Source organism: Mauremys reevesii, linkage group 2, assembly GCF_016161935.1.
Source record: "Mauremys reevesii isolate NIE-2019 linkage group 2, ASM1616193v1, whole genome shotgun sequence".
NCBI lineage: Eukaryota > Metazoa > Chordata > Testudines > Geoemydidae > Mauremys > Mauremys reevesii.
Window position 1 is genome coordinate 203427248 of NC_052624.1, and position 22794 is coordinate 203450041.

The 22794-nt window shown below is 41.2% G+C and overlaps 1 protein-coding gene across 4 annotated transcripts in view; it reads left to right on the forward strand.

The window, feature by feature from the left end:
* Positions 1-22794, forward strand: part of DLGAP1 (DLG associated protein 1) — a 593928-nt gene that overhangs the window by 83242 nt on the left and 487892 nt on the right. For 3 of the 4 annotated variants that reach the window (XM_039526427.1, XM_039526425.1, XM_039526423.1), the window contains exon 1: positions 14566-14820. The exons of the other annotated variant lie outside the window; for it this stretch is intronic. The gene's annotated coding sequence lies outside the window, so the exon portion shown is untranslated. Of the gene's footprint in view, positions 1-14565; positions 14821-22794 lie in introns of those variants that run through there. 4 annotated transcript variants of the gene reach the window in all.

Sequence of the window (22794 nt, forward strand, 5' to 3'; positions counted from 1 at the left end):
GATTTGCCTTTTAATGATTAGCACTCTGGAGTGTCCTGCTTCGTATTGTATTTTTTACCAGTGGGTCATGTCTCCTAGAAATAGGCCAATGTGTTTGTAATCATACATTTGATTTTTAACTACATCCTGTTTGTTTGAAATGTACTTAATAAATATTTCAAATACCTCTGTTGACTTGCTAACTTGTTTTTAATTAAATGCTTGTTAAATTGATTGACTTAATTGAATTGAGTGTTAACACTCTGATGAGAACTGGGTTATTTTGAATCTAGTTAGCCTTCAAATGAAGGTTTTTGTTTTGTTTTTCTGCACATAATTGCAATTGAGATTACATTATTATGTGCATAATATGTGACCTCTCATTTCATGCAGGGTAAAGAAATGATCTGAGCTATTTACAGTACGAACATAAAGTACAGGGGTTTTAAGATAAGGTATAAATGTTACTGTTTATCACCTACAAAGCACTGTTGCTCAGATGGAAACATTATTTATAAAGTGTAGAAAGGGCCCCAGGCAGGACAGGGCCCCATTCTGCTAGGTGCTGTACAAAGCCTGGAAGAGAATAGTCTGATTCAACCTCTGACTGTTTTGATTTTTCAAAACGAAGCTTACGGTTTTTAGGTGGCCTACAAGCTGAATTTGTCATGTCATGAATAAAAATGCATCCCCTTGAGAATTACTTTATTATTTTCCTGCCGTCAGGCTTGTAAATAATACTCAGTGCAAAAACGATTGAAAGCCTCAGAGACTAGTGTATATAGGGCTCAAATGTAGAATGCTTCCCATCAAGGCTTCTGTTGTTTTTCAAGGATCCCATTCATTGGGAAAACTTCTGTTAGGTGGCTTTTTGTTTGTTTTCTGTTCAGTCAGGAATTTGTCTGCTGTTATTTCATTTAAATAGTGACAATGAGATACAATATTGATGGTTTGTAATGAGTGCAATGATGACTTGAGGCACATCAAGTATGTAGAGGGAATAACAATGAAGAATATAATTATGCCTTAACTGACAGCATCTCCATAATAAGAAGCATCCTAAGAGCTGCCACAGTGAGTCAGACCATGGTCCATCTTGCTCATCATCCTGTCTGACAGTGGCCCATACCAGAGCTTCAGGGAGAGCATATGAAATGGCAATTATGAAGTGATTCTCCCCTATCTTCCACTGCCTGACTTCTGGTAGTCCAGAGATTTAGGATTTCCCTGAGCATGGGGCTACATCTTGACCATCTTGGCTAATAGCCATTGATGAAACATGGATTTATCTAGTTCTTTTTTGATCATCACAACATCCCATAGCAATGAGTTCCATAGGTTAGTTGCATGTTGTGTGAAAAAGCACTTCCTCTTGTTTGCATTAAACATGCTGCCTGTTAATTTCATCAGGTAACTCTAGTCACTTCTTCCACACGATTAATGATTTTGTGGATCTCTATCATGTGCCCCCTTATTTGTCTCTTCTAAGCTGAACAGCCCTTTTTCTTTCATATGTTTAACAGCAAGGTGACAATCCCCCCTACACACACTCTAATTTACTGCTATTTTCACCCCTCTTTCCTAATGAAGTTTTCATTGTGGGCTGACATTGTGTTAAGAAATCATTCAAAGTCAGATGATTCAAAGACACATGAGACGCTACTTTCAGATGCTGATTAGCTCATAAAATGACTAAGTCCATAAATGATAGTCTGTCTGTCTAAAAGATTTAACATCACAACTAATAATTTCATAAGATTTAAAAAAACCCACATTTTTTGGTTGATGTTACGTTTCTAAAAATCTGGCCCAGACTGTCAGCAACGAATCATTGGTCTCCTCCCATATCTTATTTGTTCCATTTTTATTACTGGGATTGATGAAATATACTGAAAACAAAGATTTTTTTTAAAGGGGAATGGCAAGAATTCTGGGTCTTATCCTGTGCATCTTATCAAAATAAAGCTGATCCAAGTGACAGGTAATTCATAATGAAAGAGGCAGAATTCAGAATTATAAATGAGCCTGCGGTAATTGTAGATTGTACAGGAACATATACGATGGAAAAAAGCACCTAGTGAGAATAGTTTTCTTGTGAAGTTTCTAAGGGGAATTGTCTTAAAGATATTGTGGGCCCACTTACACCAGTGCAACTCCATTGAGTTCAGTGGACTTACATGGATCTATACTTGTGTAAATGAAAGCAGGATGAGGGCTCAGGTAATTAGGCAGAGATGAGGGAGGATTGAAACCTGAAGTATCTGAATATATTGAGAGTTAGATCCATTTTCTTGGTTATGAACTCATCCTTTCAATTTTGGGTCTAAGACCCCAAAAGTGTATGTTTTCTGGATCCTGTTTAGATGTAGCCCAAGATGGCAGAAATCTCACAACCAGTTGTGAGAGTTTGGTGCCCTTGAATTCACACCCAAAATTTAGCTCTAGTTCAGCCTTAGAGCCAAAGTCTTAAACTTGCCCTACATCTAATCTTGATCTGAACAATGCTACTTATGCTTATCTTTAATTTCTAGCTACTCCTTGCCAACAAACTTGTTTTTGCCTAATTTCAATGTCATAAGTTTTGAATGGCTGGTTTGAAGCCAGCCATTGTCACAATCTATAAAACTATCTCTGTATCCTCCTTAAAATTCCCTTTTAAAACTCACCTCTGCTGTGATGCCTACAGAATACTGCCATCCGGTAAAGGTTATGCAGGTGGCGAGATGTGGTTACTGCTCCTGATTAGTTTATTATAACTATGAATTGTACACAGAGTTAGTCACTGCTAAAACATTTTACTATTAACTCATCCTTTCTCCATAGCTTCCTCCAACTGCTTTTTTTCCCCTTCCAACCTGTTTTCTTGGTTTTTTGGATTATAATCTCTTGTGAAAAGGGCAAGTCACTTGCAGAATGTTTGTACAGTGCCTACCACAGTGGAACCCTGACCTGGTTGAGGCTTGTAGGCCAGGGGTGGGTAAACTATTTTATCTGGCCCTCAAGCTCCTGCCGCAGTGCAGGGTCGGGGGCTCCCGGAAGCAGTGGCATGTCCCTCCTCGGGCTTCTACACATAGGGGCAGCCGGGGGGTTCTGCACACTGCCCCTGCAGCTCCCATTGGCCAGGAACTGCAGCCAATGGGAGCTGCAGGGGCGGTGCCTGCAGTCGTCGAAGTTCATAGAGCCACCTGGCTGCGGCTCCGCATAGGAGCCGAAGGGGAGACGTGCTGCTGCTTCTGGGAGTTGCTTGAGGTAAGTGCCGCTCAGAGCCTGCACCCTGAGCCCCTCCCGGGCCCCAACCTCCTGCCCCAGCCCTGATCCCCCTCCTGCCCTCCAAACCCCTCAGTCCCAGCCCGGAGCACCCTTCTGTACCCCAAATCCCTCATCACCAGGCCTATCCCAGAGCCTGCACCCCCAGCCAGAGCCAGAGCCTTCCCAAGCCCCAGCTCTCACCTACCAACCCGCCCTGTGCCCCAATCCCTTGCCCCAGCCCAGAGCCCACTCCCACACGCTGAACCTCTTGGTCCCAGCTTAGAGCATCCTCCTACACCCCAAACTCTTCATCTTCAGTCTCACCCCAGAGCCTGCACCCCCAGCCAAAGCCCACACTCCCCCGAACCTCCAGCTCAGAGCCTCCTCCTGTGCCCTGAACTCCTCATTTCTGACCCCACCCCTGAGCCTGCACCCCCAACCAGAGCTCTCATCACCTCCTGCACCCCAACCCCAATTTTGTGAGCATTCATGGCCCGCCATACAATTTCCATACCCAGATGTGGCCCTTGGGCCAAAAGGTTTGCCCACCCTTGTTCTAGGTGTTACTACAATATAAAATATAGTGACTAAAAATTACCACCATTTGACTGCTGTTCAGTGGCCTTTGTGAATTGCATTTGCAGAACATCACAATGTTACTAACACAAGCATAATTGGCATGCTTGGTAGCATTTTTAGCAGAGGTGAGAGCAGAAAGAGTAGGGCCTTACCCAATTCATGGTTTTGAAAAACATGTCACGGCTTGTGAAATCTGAACTTTTGTGTACTTCTACCCTGTCCTTCAGAGCTGGGCGGCTGGGAAGTGGTGGTTGCAGTCCAGATGCCTAACTCTGAAGGCTACACCTCCCCACCAGCAGCAATGCAGAAGTAAGAGTGGCAATACTGCTGCCAGCTGGTGGGGAGTCGTAACCTTCAGAGTTAGGTGCCTGGACAGCAGCCGCTACTACTCTCCAGCTGCCCAGCTCTGAAGACAGCACAGAAGTAAGGGTGGCAATACCTTGACTCCCCACTAAATAGCTTTGCCCAGCCCCTTTTGGGTTGGGGACCCCCCCAGTTTGAGAAACGCTGAGTCTTGAGGGCTTTATATGTTTATATTTTGCTATTTTAAAAATACATATTCCTGGTTGTTACAACACTGAAATTTAAGATTTTTAAAATGCTATGACCGTGAAATTTAAAAAAATGGACAATGAATGTGGTAGGGCCCTATGAATTTGCATGGAGATTGAACTGCCTTGTCCAGAGGATATCCTCCTGGGTCACGGATGAGGCACTGGATGTGAGTGATTTAGGAAAGCTTATACTGCCATTTTATATGCTGTAATCATCGGCGATCCCTCGAGATCGAGGATGATCTCTTTCACGGGTTTTATTTTTCATGGGTCCTTTGACTGAAGAGTCCCATTCTTGAGCCAGCAAAGAATCCTGTGGCACCTTATAGATGTCTGCCTGTGGCCAGAGGCTCGTTGGCAGACATTGCAGGTGGTGTTGGAAGACAGGTTTGGGCCGCAATTGCTGCATGACTGTTGTCTTTCCTTTCTTTTCTGGTGTTTTTCTGGGACCAGGGCGAGGCAATTTTTCTCAAAAGTGGATGTTCCCTCTCTGACAAGTCTTCACCAGTTATCCCTATCCTGGGATGCTGTCTCCCAGTGTGCTGTAATCATTGTGCAGATAAATAGAGGACTCTTTTCTTGCTGCTTAATATTTTGGTTCTGCTTGGCTGAAGCTCTGAAGAGGTGAAGTTTATTTTCTCTGGAAAAATATATGAACATTTCCCTAGCTTGAGGACTTGATATATTTCTTAACTAGGCAGTATACTGTGTATATATACTGTAGGGATCAGTTCAGTATTGGTAGGGAGATGGATTGATAATTGTTGGGTTGTGGATAGATAATGAACTACAAGCAAAATAGTCAGTAAAGGCATTAATTAAAATATATAGGTGGCCCTCAAGATAGTAGGTAGCATTCTAGAAAGTCACTAACAACAATTTATATTGAAACAGAAAAATGAAGTCTCAAGAATTGTCAAGTCACTTAAACTGATTCTGATTTTTAAAAGTGCATCAAGTCTAATGTTCATAGATCTTGAATAAAATCCTGCCCCCATAGAAGCCTGTTGGACTTTGCCATTGACTTCAGTGGGGTCAAACTTCATCCTTGACTCCTTCTCTGAGATGTGCACTCCACTGTTCTGAAGTGAATCTTTCTTTAAATCACTCAGTTGCATCCATACATTGCCCCCTATTCGCAATAAAGGGAGGAATACAAATGACTCTTCCTCACTTTGCTCCAGTCCTCCATATCTGCATAGTGCAGGAGGAGATAATGCATGCTACTGAAGTGGGGAAACTGCCACCAATATAAATAGATACAACAAGGTCTTTCTGCTCAAGAGTTTAGCACAAGTTTATTGTACTCTGACGTAATAGCAAAGCCATATGATAGTAGCCTTTAAAATGAGTGTAATCTATATATTTCATTTTCTAGCATGTTCATTATTTTAGTATCTGAGCACAAGGTTTGAGCCTCTTTCTGGACTCTTAACATCAAGAGTAAATGAACCCTCATGGGACATTTTTTAACTGTCAGTGTTGTCTGACTAAGGGGAGGATTCATAGATTGTGAGACCAGGAGGGACCATTATGATAATTTAGTCTGACCTCCTGTATAACATACATCAAAGAATTTCACCCAGTAATTTCTGCCTCAAGCCTGATTGAAGCTAGAATATATTTTTAGACATCTAATTTTGATTTAAAGACTTCAAGTGATAGCAAATCCACCACTTTCCTTAGTAAATTCTAGTGGTTAATTTACCCTCACTCTTAAAAATTCATACCTTATCTCTAGCTTCAGCTTCCAGCCATTGGCTCTTACTATGCCCTTGTCTGCTAGATTAAAGAGCTCTCTACTGTCAGGAATCTTCTCCCCATGTAGGCATATTGTAGGTGATCAAGTTGCTTATTAACCTTCTCTTTGTTAATCTAAATAGACATAGGTTCTTAATTGTTTCACTGTGAGGCAAGTTTTCCAGACCGCAAATCATTCTTAGATTTTTCCGGAACCCTTCCAATTTCTCAATATTTTTGTGTTGTTTTGAAGTGTGAACCCCAGAACTATTCCAGTAATTGTCTTCCCAGTGTTATATAGAGAGATAGTATCACCTCTCTGCTCCCTCTTAATATTGCTCTGCTTATGCATCCAAGAATTGTATTTAACATTTTTAGCAACAGCATCACCCTGGAGACTCCATGTTCAGTTGGTTATCCACCACAACCTCTACGTCATTTTCAAAGTCATTTCTTTCCAGGATACATTCCCCCATCCTGTAAGTATGACCCATGTTCTTTGATGTCAAATGTATGACCTTGAATGTTGATCAAATGAGCCCCACTTACTAAGCAATCCAGATCTAGATGTTCATCATCCCTCTTTCTCTCAATCCTTTGTCAACTTTAATGCACAAAAATATATAACAAAATAAGATGCAAGAAGCACTTAAAAAACAAAACCAAATCCCACAGATTACTTTCTTCCCTTTAAGTCAGAGGTTTAGGGGGAAAACTGACACAGGATTACTTTGGATCCTAAGTGGCCCAGCTGGGTCTTAGGTGGAAGCTAGTATACTTGCAAAGATAATGAAACAAGAAGTTTGGAGAGCTGTTAGCCAGTGGAAATAAAATGGTATAATAAAACTTCATTACTTCACAGAATTCACACTAGGGCTCATAATTCATCCTCATATTTAATTTTTTTAGATCCTCCAGAGAGAGAGAAGACAAGGGTAGCTGTCTCTTTATTGCAACACCCCATAATATCATAAAATGGGGAACATGAAGTTTCTCCCTTTTTGTCTTAAGTTCCCCTTCTCAGAAGAAAGAAACACTTAAAGATCCACAATGAGTGTATTCCTGCGAAGACTTCTGTGGCAATTGATATTGCTATACAAATTTTTTTCCCCAGAAGTCACTGACTTACAGGCAGCCCAAGTCCCACAATGACCATTCAGGGCTGAGGAAAGGGGGGACAATTGTACCAAGGCCGTGAGCTCAGGGCCGCGTCCTAGAAATATTTGTAACTGGGGTGAAATGGGGGTAAAAGCAGGGTGAGGGGCAGCTAACATGTTGTACCAGGGTCCTAGATTTCTCTTGACTTGTATCTTTTCTAGTTTGAATTTATGTGTAAACAATAACATGGTGTGTGTGTGTGTCTGTGTCTGTGTGTATTTAATTTCTGTAGTTTATTTTTTTTAAAGTGAGTAGTTGCATATTGTTGTAAATGAGCTATCTTTATTTAATTCAATGTGCAATGTAATAGTGGGATGACATTGCACTGAAATAAGCACACACTTCCAAGGCATTCACCATTTTCTGTGTGCATGTAGTTCCACGGTAGACCATCACTACAGGACAGACCAAGCCTTAGAAGTAAAGTTAGGGTTTTAGGATGCCTGCTACCATATTCTTGATTTTGAATTTTTTTTTTAAGTGACACCCTAGTTGATTTACCAGATGTTAAATGATGATCAAGGTGTCAGTCTTCACTGTCATGTTTCTGTAAACAAATGTTAGGGGACCTTTATCTATCTGATTCAGTATAATGTCTTATGCTGTATTAAAAAGACAGCTTATTTTAAGAGAAGGGAGGCAATGTATGTGCAGAAAGACTTGTTGAATCTCAAAAGGAAAAAGGCCAAGTTAATATTTTTGTTAAACCAGGAGAGTATATATTTGGCTTCTGTGAAAGTGAACTGTTAAGCATGGATTGAGAATTCCGTATTATTTTTTGCATTTTCAGTTCTGCTCTTCAGGGAGTGGGCTAGCTGTTTAAATCTTAAGATAATTTGTTTGTTGATATTGTCAAGACCGATTAAGAAAAAGTAAATTCATATCCTATTAGTGTGTGACAGCTAAATAGTGGATTTCTGAACATGTTGGGGAGTGGGGAGAGTAGGTGATGATGAAAGGATCATGGACTTTTTCTAAGTAGCTTTGCAAAATTGTTATGAAAATTTAACAGCTTGGCATAAAATCTATTCTCCAGCTTTTTACTATGAAGATTATTGTTTTTTTTCCAGATTTTACTCACTTGTCACAAAAAATGACTCCCCTTCAGTGAATAGAATTTTCAATTTTTTTCCCAGTAATCTTGTTTCCCGCACAAATTGTTTTATTTTTTCCATTAAATCTTTTGGTAGAATTGTCTCTCTCTTAATAACAGAGAACTTTCAAAAGAGAGGCCTTGATTTAGCTCTAAAATTGAAAGACAGGCATTGATGCATGTCTGTTAAAGCCACCTATTGCATGTGAGTACATAAATTCAATAGCCAGTTTTGCAAGATTCAGGAAGATGTGTGTATTTAATCTCAAGTCTACATTTGCAATACAATGCAATATTCCAAAAGTTCTCCAATTTTTTAGGAAGAACTGCATAGAGGAGAGGAATAGTCTGTTTATGCGTGCACATGTAAAATATACTATATATGGCAGGGGTGGGCAAAGTATGGCCCACGGGATGCGTCCAGCCCACCAGCCATTTTAATCCAGTCCTCGAGCTCTCTCTGGGGAGTGGGGTCTGGGGCTTGCCCCGCTCTGGCACTCTAGCCGGGGAGTGAGATCAGGAGCCGCTCCGTGCGACTCCCAGAAGCAGTGGCATGTCACCCCTCCAGCTCCTACGTGTAGGGGCAGCCAGGAGGCAGTCTGCATGCTGGATGGGGCAGTGTGCAGAGCGGCCTGGACGCACCTCCACATAGGAACCGGAGGGGGGACATGCCGCTGCTTCTGGGGGCTGCTTGAGGTAAGCGCGGCCTGGAGCCTGCACCTCTCTCACCCCCTCACACACCCCTGCCCCAGTCCTGATCCCCCTCCTGCCCTCCAAACCCCTTGGTCCCAGCCAGGTATCCCCTCCTGCTCCCCAAATCCCTTATTCCCAGCCCCACCCTAGAGCCTGCACTCCCAGCCAGAGCCCTCACTCCCTCCTGCACCCCAACCCCAATTTTGTGAACATTCATGGCCTGCCATACAATTTCCATATCCAGATGTGGCCCTCTGCCAAAAAGTTTGCCTGCCCCCGATATATGATATAGTATACAGTAGTATCTTACTGGTAACACTGTGAGTATGTGATATAGGTACATTTTCCCATCTTATTCCCACACTGTCCTCATCTCAGAACATTTTGAGTTTTTGCAGTACAGACGCTCCCTGGGTTATGCAAGACCGACTTGCGCAAATCTGCATTTATGGAAAAAGTTCCATACGCTAGAAATAGGAGGTGTGTTTTTTGGGGTTTTTTTTTTGTTTGGCGTAATGGTCGGAGATATGTTTCCGACTTACGCAAAATTCGAGTTACGCAAGGCGTTCCAGAAGAGAACACTTGCGTAAGTCGGGGAGCGTCTGTACTATGGTTGTTTTTTGTGAATCACTGCTGTACATTAAATTATTAAAGAATAAACATTTACAGATTCCATATACATTTATCCATAATAGTGTCATTTCTCTCCCTATCTATGTATATTAAAAAGAAACGGAAAGCTTCCTGTTGGCCAAAGTCCGATGAGGAGACAAGTATCACACAAGTAGGGAGGGGTAAAAGAGTTTACAACTCGTAGTACCTTACAAAGTGGTGTATATGTAATGCACAGTTTCGTACTATATTTTTTTCCATTCTGCTATTTATTTCTTGTGGTGAGAAAGAAGAAATAATATTTGGCACTTCTGTCCAGGTTTTTTTTTTTAAATGCACATGCGCATGTGTGCACACACACACATACACAAAACTATCAGTCTTAAAATAGGTTGGGGTCTGAGATTTGGCTTTCTCTGGATGCCAGTTACACAGCTGGAACAGTGTCAGAAGCTGCAGCCACTGAGCAATAGGAAGCTGAACCCATTGAGACACTTTCAGCTGGGTAATTCATGAACATTCCTGCTTTACCTCTGGTGTGTGGTAGTAGGCAGCCACTATAATAGAAATAATACTCTTCAGAATTACTGCTTCCATTAGGTTATTTTTATTCAAGTGATCTATTACATCATCTAAACTGGATTTAGAAGAGTTTAAAAGTTCCAAAAAGAAAACAAAACCAAGAGAGAGAGGCTTTATTTTATTTATTTCAGCTTACAATAATACATATTAGCTATGCCAGGCTTTAGGCAAGGTGTCTAGGTGCCACAAATTAATAATACTGCCACATAAAAGATTGAAGGAGCCGCTGCTCCTCACCCCAAAACCAAATGAATAAATGAGGAAAATAAAAGTCTAAATAAATACCCCTTCATACCATGAGCACTCACCTTTATCATGTCCTTTCCTGGGTACAAAGTAGATAGGTCTTGTGGAGCTCCCAGAAGGCCAGATCTGGGATGCTTTTCTTGTGCACTTGTCACTAAGGCTAAGGTGCACTTGTCATGGGTATTTTTTAGTAAAAATCATGGACAGGACTTGGGCAATAAACAATAAATTACAGAGTTCCAGCCCTGCTGCCTGGGGCTGACAGCTGGAGCCCCCTGCCATGCTCAGGGCTGAAGCTGAAGCTGTCACAGAGACCTGTTAAAGTCATGGAATCCATGACCTCTGTGACCAAATTGTATCCTTAGTGATAAGTCTGCATTTATGTCACTGTCTTCTGAAACTGAAGAGATGGGTAAAAAGTTTGCGACCCATAGAAAGATTTCATGTTCACTAAATGGCAATGATACAACAGTAACAAGAGTCAAAGCCAATTAATGCTAATCTCTGCAGTCTCACTGCTGTAGAATAACAGGTTGCCAGATTTAATTTATTTTAAATTTTTCAAACGCATGCTGCTGCCTTATCCAAATAGTCTAATAGAGCTTTCTATTGGCTTATTTCACAAGAGCATCTCATACTTCCATGAAGGGTATGAGAACAAGCCACCCCAAAATCACTGTTGAAATAAGTTTTTTTTTAAATATTAACATAATAGATTTATTACTTCCTAATGTAGCAGTGGTAGCTACTCCATAGTTGATTCAAGCAGCTTCACTACCCACCTTGGTCCCTAGATCAAATAGCTTAATGTTATATCTTATCCCACGGTACAGTTTTTATGGAAAGCTTGGAAAAAAAACAGGAGTTAAAAAAAAATCTTTTTTTTAAATGGTCCCATCACTCCCTTTCTGAACATTTCCCTAACTTTTTTTGGATGATCATACCTTCAGAATGGCTTGGCCTATAAACTCAAAATTTCATGTTCTGATTTGGACTTGAACAGGGACGGCTCTAGCTTTTTTGCCGCCCCAAGCATGGCAGGCAGGCTGCCTTCGGTGGCTTGCCTGTGGGAGGTCCCCGGTCTCGCGGATTGGGTGGCATGCCTACGGGAAGTCTGCCAGTCCTGCGGCTTCGGCGTACCCGCCGCCAAATCTGCGGGACCAGCGGACCTCTGACAGGCAAGCCGCCGAAGGCTGTCTGACTGCCTCCCTCGCAGGGACCAGCAGGGCACCCCCCACAGCTTGCTGCCCCAGGCACGTGCTTGGAGCGCTGGTGCCTGGAGCCGCTGCTGGACATGAAGAGTAAAAGTGCTCTTTAATGTGTTTTTTTGTTTGTTTGTTTTGGGTTTTTTTGGTTTATTTTTTTTCAGTGTTGATAGGTGCAATGGGGGACAATACCAATATATACTTCAATTTTATAAAGCGTGTATATGCTATGGCAGGCGGGAAAGAGATTAAGTATGGGCTCATTACAGCAGAGACCCTGTGCCTCCTCTTCAGATTTCTCCATGCTTCCTTATCCAGATGGGAAACATTGTCAGGAAGGTCTGGAGCCCAAACGAAAGCAGCAAGGAGGAACTGGGAAACAGACTATTTTGCCAGTTTACAAGAGACGTAAATTTAGGATTGTCTGCTCTACCAGCTGAAGTAAGCCGTCTTTTGCTATTTTGTTGGCTTCAGGAAGCTAATACCAAACTAGATGGTTACCCATACTTTAGGGGAGAGCCTCCAGCTCCTCCTCTGTGCTGTTTTTTTTATACGGAGAATGGGCCCATTTACAAAAACGTTGTCTGTTTGGGGAGCCTGGTGATAGGAGAGCAGCAGATCTTGGGCGTGCAGTGGTTTGCTATGTCGATTTACAGAGAAAGCGGAGCATAGTGACAGGATTATTTTCTTTTCATAATCTTTATTTACCATTAGAGAGGCAGTATGGTCCAATTAATAGGGTACTGGCCAGGAACCCAAGAGAATCTGAATTCTATTTTTGGCTTTGCCATTGGCCTAGTATTTAACCTTGGGCAAGTCACTTCAGGTCCATCTGTTTCTCAGTCCATCTTTTGTCTGTCTTATCTATTTAGATTGCTCAGGCTTTTGGGGGCAAAGCCTGCTCCTCACCGTGTGTTTGTACAGAACATATCACAATGGGGCCTACTCTACTAGGGGCCCCATAATACTGCTATGATAAAAATAATTAAAGAAAATATATAAAAGCAACAGTATACATTTGATAACACATTGTCTCTACAGAACAAAGGGAAAAGTTCTGGATAAATCCATTTTACTGCAATAGAGCTTTGATTTACCCCCAGCTTCAGATGTGGCCCACTGGGTCTATAACTAATCTTTTTTGTATCCCTGCGCTTAAACCCATCTGGTTAAATGGCAGTCTGCTCCTTCACACTGTTCATGTTACCTCTCTAAGGACAGATGCCAAGTGATCCGGCCGGAAGTTTCTCCACTGTGACAGCATTGCCACATGGATGACATATTTTGCTTTACTGCTGCTGGGACTTGTGTGTCAAAAAAATCCAACAGTCTGCATAGGTGCAGGAACTAGGGTATGCTGGGGGTGCTGCTGTATCCTTTGGCTTGAAGTGGTTTCCATCATATACAGGGTTTACAGTTTCGTTCAATCGCTTTGAGCACCCCCACTATAAAAATTGTTCCAGCATCCCTGACAATGGTGAAATAAAAAACAGTGTTAATGGATGCTTATAGCTGCCAAAAAGAGAGGCTATACTGCAGCTAAAGGTTGGGAAACCATTTGAACTACATGGGGGTCAAAAGTTAAGTAAAGTGAGTGTATAACCTACAGGCACTCAGAGAGAGGTCAAGTCTCATGCAGGCAACAGGGACACATTACAAAGGAGTGAATTTGATGAAAGATAACTGCAAAGTAAATATTTATAAAATGACAATATGGGAATCTTTCTGCCTGTGCACTAAACACTCCATTCACAGTCCCTTTAGGTATGGCATAGTCAGCTAAGTTATTAACAGCATATATTACTGAGCGTTTATATGGGGCTTTTAATTTTTAAGGAATTGTACAAATATTAACTAAGTATTATTAATACTGGTCTATATTGCTGCTCTGCAGCCACTGACGTGATTATGTAGCGAGCTTTATGGCTGCAGTCTTCCTCAAAGTGTAGATAACCATAGAGTTCATACCCTTTGAAGGGCCTGAGCTCTTCAGCAACACAAAGGACAAGTCCCTGCATTCTCTCGTGGACTCCTGGGTGGCTCTGGGTATTTATGTTCCTGCAACCAAGAGGAAATTTAGTACAGTTCAGGTGGACCTACGATCTCACCTGGACCAACGATCTCACCTGGCTCATTTTTATATTTTATCCCCTTTGAGCCTATGGGAAGTTGCTCTCTCTTCTCCACTGATCCTTTTAAGATGGTGTTCCTCCTACCCACTACCTCAGCCAGATAAATAAGTGAACTGGGAACTCTTATAGCTGACCCCTCTTTACACAGTGTTCTACCATGACAAGGTGACTCTCAGCCCTCAATTTTGCTTCCTGCGGAAAGTCACTTTGGACTTTCACATCAATCAGGCTATCCAACTACTGGTCTTAACACAAATCTCACTCCTTCCTCCAGGGAACAGGCTACCCTACATGCTCTAGATGTGAGATGGGCCCTCACTTTCTGTCTCGACAGGACCTGACCTTTCAGATTTTCATCTGGACTCTTCATCTCTATTGCTCATGCAAAACAGACATCTGAACAAAGACTGTCATGCTATGAAATGACCAAGTTACACCTTCCATCTAGGGTGGCGGTCATTCTACAGGAGCTCAACCTCAGTAGCCCTCCTCAAGAATGTACCCATTGCTGATATCTGCAAAGCTGATACTTGGTCATCAGTGCATACATTCACTCAGCACTATGCCTTCATCTGTGCTTCCAGATCCAACGCAACCTTGGGTGAGGCTGTCCTCCAAACTGTTATGGATTCATCTCCTTAGCGCCTTCCTCCATATTTAAATACTGCTCTGGAGTCTCACAAAGTGGAGACCCACAGGGACATATAGGATAGGCTTTTCACCTGTATGGTAATTGGCATTGTTTGAGATGATGTGTCCCTATGGGTGCTCTACCACCTGCCTTCCTTTCCCCTCTGCTTTGGAGTACTTGTCTTTGGACTTTGGACTGGGGTACGAGCAGGTCTGTCCCTCCCTGTTTACCATCAGTCTGGAGCATGAAGATTATTTAGGACACAAGTGCAGACCTGTGGACACTGCTGAAGAAAAATCTCGGATTGAAGATGCGCATATGCAAACAATATGGGACATAATATCTGAAAACTCCAGTTCCTGCATAGGTAAATAACCTCTCCTTATTTCCGTTGTATAGAAAGGGAAACCGAGGCACAGAGTGGTGAAGAGACTTGCTCGAGGTCATACAGCAGGTCAGTGGCAAAGCTAGAGGTCTTCTGACTCCCAGGCCAGTGCTCTATCCTCTGAACTACTCCTCCCTCCCAGTTCTTTGGGGTAATATTTTATCATTTTTATTTTTAGTGTAATATATGGTAGTAATAATTTATTCAACAGATCATAACATAAGTATTAGAAATAGATTTTAAATATATTTATGTACTATAACTGTGAACTAGCAAATAATAATATTCTCTGTTAAGAAAGATTTCTCCATCCTTATTCCTCCAGTTCAGTGGCATTATTTAAGAGAAAAAGAGAGAGAAGTGAGCCTAAAAATATTTTAATTATAACTTGATGGTTCTGACACAAACCAGTGAAAGCTAGGAGATTCAAAGATAAGGCTTATGCACTAGGGTATATCTACACTGCTGTCGGAGAAAAACATAGTTCTCACTCTCAGGTTGGGTGTAGCAAGTCAGATACTTTATTCTCTAGCAGTTGCATGAAGGGAGAGAGTGCACTAAGACTCGGGGTTTCCCCCACCTAGGCAGGTCTCTCTCCAGGTAAACTATTACAGCAAGCATTTATACCTTTTGTTACATACAGTAATGAGCAACAGCTGCATTTTGTTTATACATAGGTCATCCTGATAGCTTCTTTTTCTCAATTCTATTTATACTATAGTCTACATTCCATACTTATCTAACACAAGGTTGCAACAACTTCTCACACAGTTCTGTCCCACTCACCTCACGCAGTCCTCGCTTCTACAAATCTCGTATTAGGGTTACAGCTAGCCTGACTCTTGCTCACAGAGGGGACTGTTTGCATTGAAATCCCCTTCAAATCCCTGCCAGTTCTTGCTCTACTTCCACAATGCAATTAGACACCTGTGGCTGGCTTTGCCAGCTGACTCAGGCTTTTGGGGCTTGGGCTGCATGCAGGGCTGTTTAATTGCAGTTTTGACTTTCCGGGGGGCTGCAGGCTGAGCCCCACAAAGCCCTAGTCAGCTGGCACGACCAGCCCCAGGATCTAATTGCAGTGTAGACAATACCCTAGCTTTCATTTACATTTGTGGCTTTTTCACTCTCTTTCTTCCCACTGGTCAAAGTTAAAGATGCATTGTTAATCTTCAATGTTGTTGGTTTTTCCAGTTTGGTTCCATATGTTATGATTTAATGTTTTGTAGGATTTTAAACAATAATAAAACACTTATTTCATAAGTGTGGGAATGTTGATGAATGGTTAGAGGCAGGGACTAGATGCTATGACTCCCGGGTTCTCTTCCTGGTTTTGTTACTGACTTGCTGTTTGATCTTGGTCAAGTCAGTTTAAATTCTCTGGGTGAAATCCTGGCCTCACTCCAGTTGACAGGTAAATTCCTATTGACTTCAGTGGGGCCAGCATTTCACCCTCTGTGGCTCAATTTATTTACGCATTAAATGAGGTTAATGACACAGACCTCATATGGGTTTTGTGAGGCTTATTTAGGGTTTGTAAAGTGTTTTGAAATCCCTGGATGAAAGGTGATAAATAAATGCAAAATATTTGCTTTTCCTTTTAAATGATTGACTATTGTCTCTTTGCTATATGATAGTTATTCGTAGCTGATATACCAAGCAACCAAAGCCATGATTATGACATGATTAAACATTATATACACGTGCATATAGTTTTGCTTAATAGGTGTGAGACCCAATAAATATTTTAGCTAGAACAAAGCTTTCCTTCTGTTCTGATTCAGGGATTATAACCTGTATTGTTGCCTTTAGTGTTCACACAGGCATTAAGCTTTGTTGAGTTAGCAAAGGTAGAGGCATTAAAAAGTAATCTGATATCTGTGAAAATGCACTGGTCTTTTGGCAGGCATATTGGACAACCTGTAAGCTGTTTGCGTCAGAACAGCGCATCCACTGTTGTAATTCACAGCTGACTGAGGAGGATAAGAAATCATGCCTTAGAGAATGACTACACATGCCTGCAGTGTGAGTGGCAGTAGCAAGCAGTGGTGATTCATTCTCTTGACGCTGAAATTGCCAGCATCCAGAGAAAAACTATTTGTTTTGAACAAGAAATATTTTATCCAATAGAGAATGTAGGCATTATAAACTGTTAATCAGGACATTCGTCCTGAAAGTGTTTTTAATTTGCAGATTTAGTGGACAGGGAATCTCAGATTACTCTATGAAGGCGGTAGATTGAACTGCAGATTTTTAGGAACTCCTCAAATTGCACCTTAGAAAGTTTCAGTCTGTAAATGCTAATGAAATGTTTCCTATTTGTATGGCTTAATGTTTTCTTGGAATGACATCTCTCCAATACAGATATAAAACAGCCAGTTTAATTTGCTGTGTCTTTTCTACAGAAATAGCACCTGAGGCTGTTACTTTGCTAAATCTCATGCATTAAGCAGGGTCCAGCCTAGTTGCTAGTTAGATGGGAGACCTCAAAGGAAAACCCAGATGCTGTAGGTAATTGTGTTGGTGATTCAGCCGGTAGTATTCTTTCCTCTGAATCACTATTGAACCATTCCCAAACTAGGTGTTAGGGACATTATATTGCTGGAGCAGCTACAGCTATTATCTGGATGAGCCATAAAGCTCATAAATGCTGCCTCAACCCTGATATTGTCATGAGCTCTGGAACTGTGAACCCCCACTGAAGTTAATGGGGTTCCATGCAGGCTTGGGGGTCTGTTCAGATGGAATTTATTAGAATCATAGAATATCAGGGTTGGAAGGGACCTGAGGAGGTCATCTAGTCCAACCCCCTGCTCAAAGCAGGACCAATCCCCAACTAAATCATCTGAGCCAGGGCTTTGTCAAGCCTGACCATAAAAACCTCTATGGAAGGAGATTCCACCACCTCCCTAGGTAACCCATTCCGGTGCTTCACCACCCTCCTAGTGTAAAAGTTTCTTCTAATATCCAACCTAAACCTCCCCCACTGCAACTTGAGATCATTAATCCTTGTTCTGTCATCTGCTACCACCGAGAACAGTCTAGATCCATCCTTTTTGGAACCCTCTTTCAGGTAGTTGAAAGCAGCTGTCAAGTCCCCCCTCATTCTTCTCTTCTGCAGACTAAATAATCCCAGTTCCCTCACCTTTTCCTCATAAGTCATGTGTTCCGGCCCCCTAATCATTTTTGTTGCCCTCCGCTGGACTCTTTCCAGTTTTTCCACATCTTTCTTGTACTGTGGGGCCCAAAACTGGACACTTCTTGTAAGCTTCTTTTTTGTATTTAAGATCAGCAAGGATTTCACTGTCAAGCCAAGCTGGTCACCTGCCATATTTACTATTCTTTCTACACATCGGGATGGTTTGAGCCTGCAACCTCAATAAGGATTCTTTAAAATACAGCTAGCTCTCCTGGACTCCTTTCCCCCTCATGTTATTCTCCCAGGGGATGCTGTCTATCAGTTCCCTGAGGGAGTCAAAGTCTGCTTTTCTAAAGTCCAGGGTCTGTATTCTGCTGCTCTCCTTCCAGCTGCAGGTTTGGGACCTTGATTGCTAGGAGGAGAGAGAGAGAGACCCAAAAGTTCTTAGCAAAGTAGCCATAAACAGTGGAATCTGCTGCACAGCATGGAATGCACTGGAAACAGCTCTTTAAATTGGTATAATGTGCTCTGAGAATATAGGCAAAAAAGAACTGTAGAAATACAGAAACACATTTTTAAAGTGTGGATATTATGAATGAGCTTTTAAACACTACAGAAACTTAACCCTAAAACTCACAACTATAATTGGGGAAGGGATGGCTCAGTGGTTTGAATATTAGTCTAGGGGAGGGGTAGCTCAGTGGTTTGAGCGTTGGCTTCCTAAACTCAGGGTTGTGAATTCAATCCTCGGGGGGAGGGGCACTTAGGGATCTGGGGCAAAATCAGTACTTGGTCCTGCTAGTGAAGGCAGGGGGCTGGACTAGATGACCCTTCAGGGTCCCTTCCAGTTCTAGGAGATAGGTATATCTCCATTATTAAATTGCTGCTATGCTATTGTGGGTTATGATATATTGTACTGTGTCCATTGCAGTTTAATATAGATGTACAGTAGGGAGCTGATTCTCTACTGCCGTGTCTTGTGTAGTTACCAATCTGATTTGGTAGTGTTTTGCACCAACTCTACACAAGTATGCATGTCCAAGGAATGAGTATATGCATGTCCAAGGAAAGAATCTGTATCAAATCTATGCATAAACTGATACCGTGGCACAAGTATTTTCATCACATTCATTAATGTTGAAAATATAAATTTGTGTGTGGTAGCTGCTCACCTCTCTTCTGTTTACTCTTGTTAAAACATTTGCAGAACCACCTCGAAGTTTTCAAGTTTACCACTCTGAGAGTCATAAACTAACAAATTATTTACAGCCAAGCTGTTACAAATATGCTCAGAGTAGGCTTTGTGTGTGATCTTTATGAAATGTTATGTGATTAGATAATGTTTTATCACAAAATTAACCCAGCCTCCCATTGACTTTTGACTTTCTGGTTCTAGTATTATTATGGAGATTCAGATCTTCATAGTGAAGGATTTAACGAGAGAAATAGAATCTAGAAGTGATAACTACAATTGTATGGTATGCAGTTCAAATTGTTTTTCTATTATGTATGTAAAATAGAACTTGAATCTGTAGCTGTGTTTTTACTGGAAATTTCATAACACATTTTCTGCAAGAATAGAATTAAAAGACAAATGTGGTATAACCCAGAGTTTAATTTTCACTTGTCTCAGACTGGGGTGCTTGCTTTGTGTGTTCAGAATTTTTCTGCCAAAGTCCTTAAATTCTCCCAAACATCTGAATATAAGTGATTCAGAATAGCTGTGTGATTTAAGAAAATGAGTGTGTGCTGCATACTATGTACATACTATGTGCAGATGTGTAATGCTGTATATTTAGGTTTGATTACTTCTGCATCCTTTTTTAATGCAGATTCTATCTATGATCATGGTGTAGTGCTTGCTGCATCTGCCACTGATTGCAGGAAAGCCACATATGTCATTTAAATAATTAGATCAGACTCTGTTGTTCCATTTAGGCAGAATCTGGAGCTATGAACTGTGCAGAGTCCTCTCCTCCCAGGAGGAATTAAGTGTCAGGGAATTCCTCCTGGTGCTAACTGGTATGCAGAGGACACACATTCACTGCCACAGTTCACAGGTGTAGCATACTACCTCAGCACAACTGGCCAGATCAGCTGGGTGAATCGTGGAAAAGGCAGTGACATGGCCAAACCCTTCCCTTTGGGGTTTCTAGTCCCCAGAAAATGCATGGAGGGAACAATCTCTGTGCTTCAGGGAGATCAGGAGGCCTTACATGCTATACTGAGAGACAAGAAAAAGGAGCCCCTGACCCTTCCAGCCCCAATTGTACATTCACAGAGCAGGTATATGCAGTCTGGCCCATCAGTATTCTCTACATGTGGCCCAATCTGTTGGAGGAAACTGGAATGCTGCCTCAAGATGTTTTTATGTTGAGTGAAATCTCACCGGGGACTGCTTTTAAAGATAAAGGGTGAAATCCTTCCCCATTGGAGTGGATGGGAATTTTTCTATGGATTTCTTTGGATTTCACTAAGCTCCTTATGTCCATAGAAAAGTGCAGTATCTCATGAATTGCTGTTATGGGTCTGTTGTTCATGATTTATGGTACTGTAGCTCATGTTAAGAACAAAAGTGCAAAGTGAAATTCAGCATATAAAGTTGAAGTTTTACACTCAGCAGCAGCATATTTGCTGATCAAGTTCACTTTGCTGATGTGCTTCCAGGCAGTTTCACAATTGGAAATGTGCAGCGAGCTGAAATACTTGTGACTGACTGAAAATTCCTGTTAACTTCATTTTTGGGTTGGTTGTTCAGAAAACTTTTAAAAATAGCACAATGCTGCCGTGTTTGCTATTAAAACAACAAATAGAAAAACCTCCACCTTTTCCTCTGGTGTAAATGGAAATGGGCCACTTACTCATTTGAGCAGAAGAAATTCACCATATGTGAAAACTGTGTAACTCCTTTTTATTTTTATGGGATGAGCAAAAATGTCTGCAGATGGAGAGGACAGGTGGATCTATCAAGCAATGGAAAGTTTAGGAATAATGCCTTTCATTAAAAGTGAATGTGGTGAATTTTTTTTTTGAAGGAGAGAAGAGTGTAGCTGTAAGAGACACCTTTACCAGAAATGTCAGGGTTTGTTTATTTATTTTAAACATAGATACATTGTGCATTTGGATTATCAATCAGAGAAGGTGGTTATGAGGGTAAATCTAAGCAGCCCAGAATGTAGTAGGGAGAGGGTCTCAAACTATGGTTTGTGGATTACTTGGTGGTGGTTTACAGAGAGGTAGCTGGTCATATGGTTCTTGCTGATTCTTCTTTCAAGCCACTAAGTCATATAAAAGACAGATAAAGACACATTTACTACTTTCCTGACATTATTTTTCTAGGTAAGCAACTGTTGTAGTTGCCTTAAGGACATTATACTGGTATGTGGGAAAGGAGGTGATTTGTGGCCCTACCTTTAGTGCATGCTATGAAATACTTGAGAGTCTTGTAGTTACGGATGAAAATGTCATGAGCTCTGCCTGGACTAGTTCAAAGTTTAGAGATCCTGAAGCAAGGGCGCTCTGTGGCTATAATCTTTCTAGTGCATGGAGATGGGTGAGGAAATTGTATTGCTAGTTTCTTTGTGCGTCTTGGTATTGGGTCTGTTTTCATTAACTTTCCTGTCATATTTACATTGTTTCTATTTATGTCCCCTTATCTAAGTTGGACCAAGAACAGGAAACTGCCATGGATTATCCATGCCATTAGTAAGAATTTTAAATGCTATAATTATTCTTCTTTTATCAGAGCCCATTACTTTGAGTTGCTGGATGCTGCAGCTAAAAATTTATCCAAATCTCTTTGTTTCTTCCGTTCCTGCAGTGATTATTAGCAATTTTAAAAAATCTGACAAGAAACCTAAATATCTATATTTATATGGTTGTTTAAAATGTGTTGAGTATGCCATCAGCAAAGAAAGAAATATCCCAACTAATGAATGAACTATAAAAGACAGAAATTTATCCACTGCAATCAGCTGCTGTTGGTGTGTAATGTGTAACACAGATTGAGCAATGAATAGATTGGAGAAAGAGGGAATGATTTTTGGAGGGGAAGAGAGGGCTGTTGTTTAGAAGACAGAATTATTACAGACAAACTATCCCTTTTTATGTGCAGCTTCAGTTAATCAAATGCTTTGCAGCATCTGCTGATTTTAACAACTTGGGTGGTCAATGATGGATAGCTGGCTCATTTCACTGGCTTTCCCACCCTACCTGCTGTCTGCTTTGCTGTGTATTGAACTCAGGTTATGGATTTTCTTGGCTATACCATATGATTTTGGCAGCATTTAGTGGTGTCTAACAGTATGTGCTACCTAGCTCTTCCTAGTTTTTCAGAAGCCTTTGTACAAAGTTATTAGTTGCAGTTCTAGACATGTACACCTGCTAATCTCTCTTCCTTTTCAATGAAAGGCATTATTCCTAATCTTTATATTGCTTCATAGATACACCTGTCCTCTCCATCTCCATCTCATTCGTTCAGAATCCTACCTTCTTTTTTATTATTTGTAAGGGTAACAAATAAGGGCTTTGTTCATGAAATGACTAGATAACATATGATGTGTACAATATAAACACCTAGATACGGTCAAATAGATTCTTAATGTCAGCCAAGAATGAAAGTGTACGATTAAGTGCATCATTCAGCTGTCACAAGTGTCTCCTGCTTTGCTAGTTAATTAGAAAATCTTAATTACTTCTAAAGAAATACTCTTCTGTAATGAGGAATTATATATATCTCAAGGGCTTCTTTTCACAGTTCCAAATAAGATTTTATTAATCTAAAATCTGTAGCTCTTCAATTGACTTATTTGTTTGTCTTT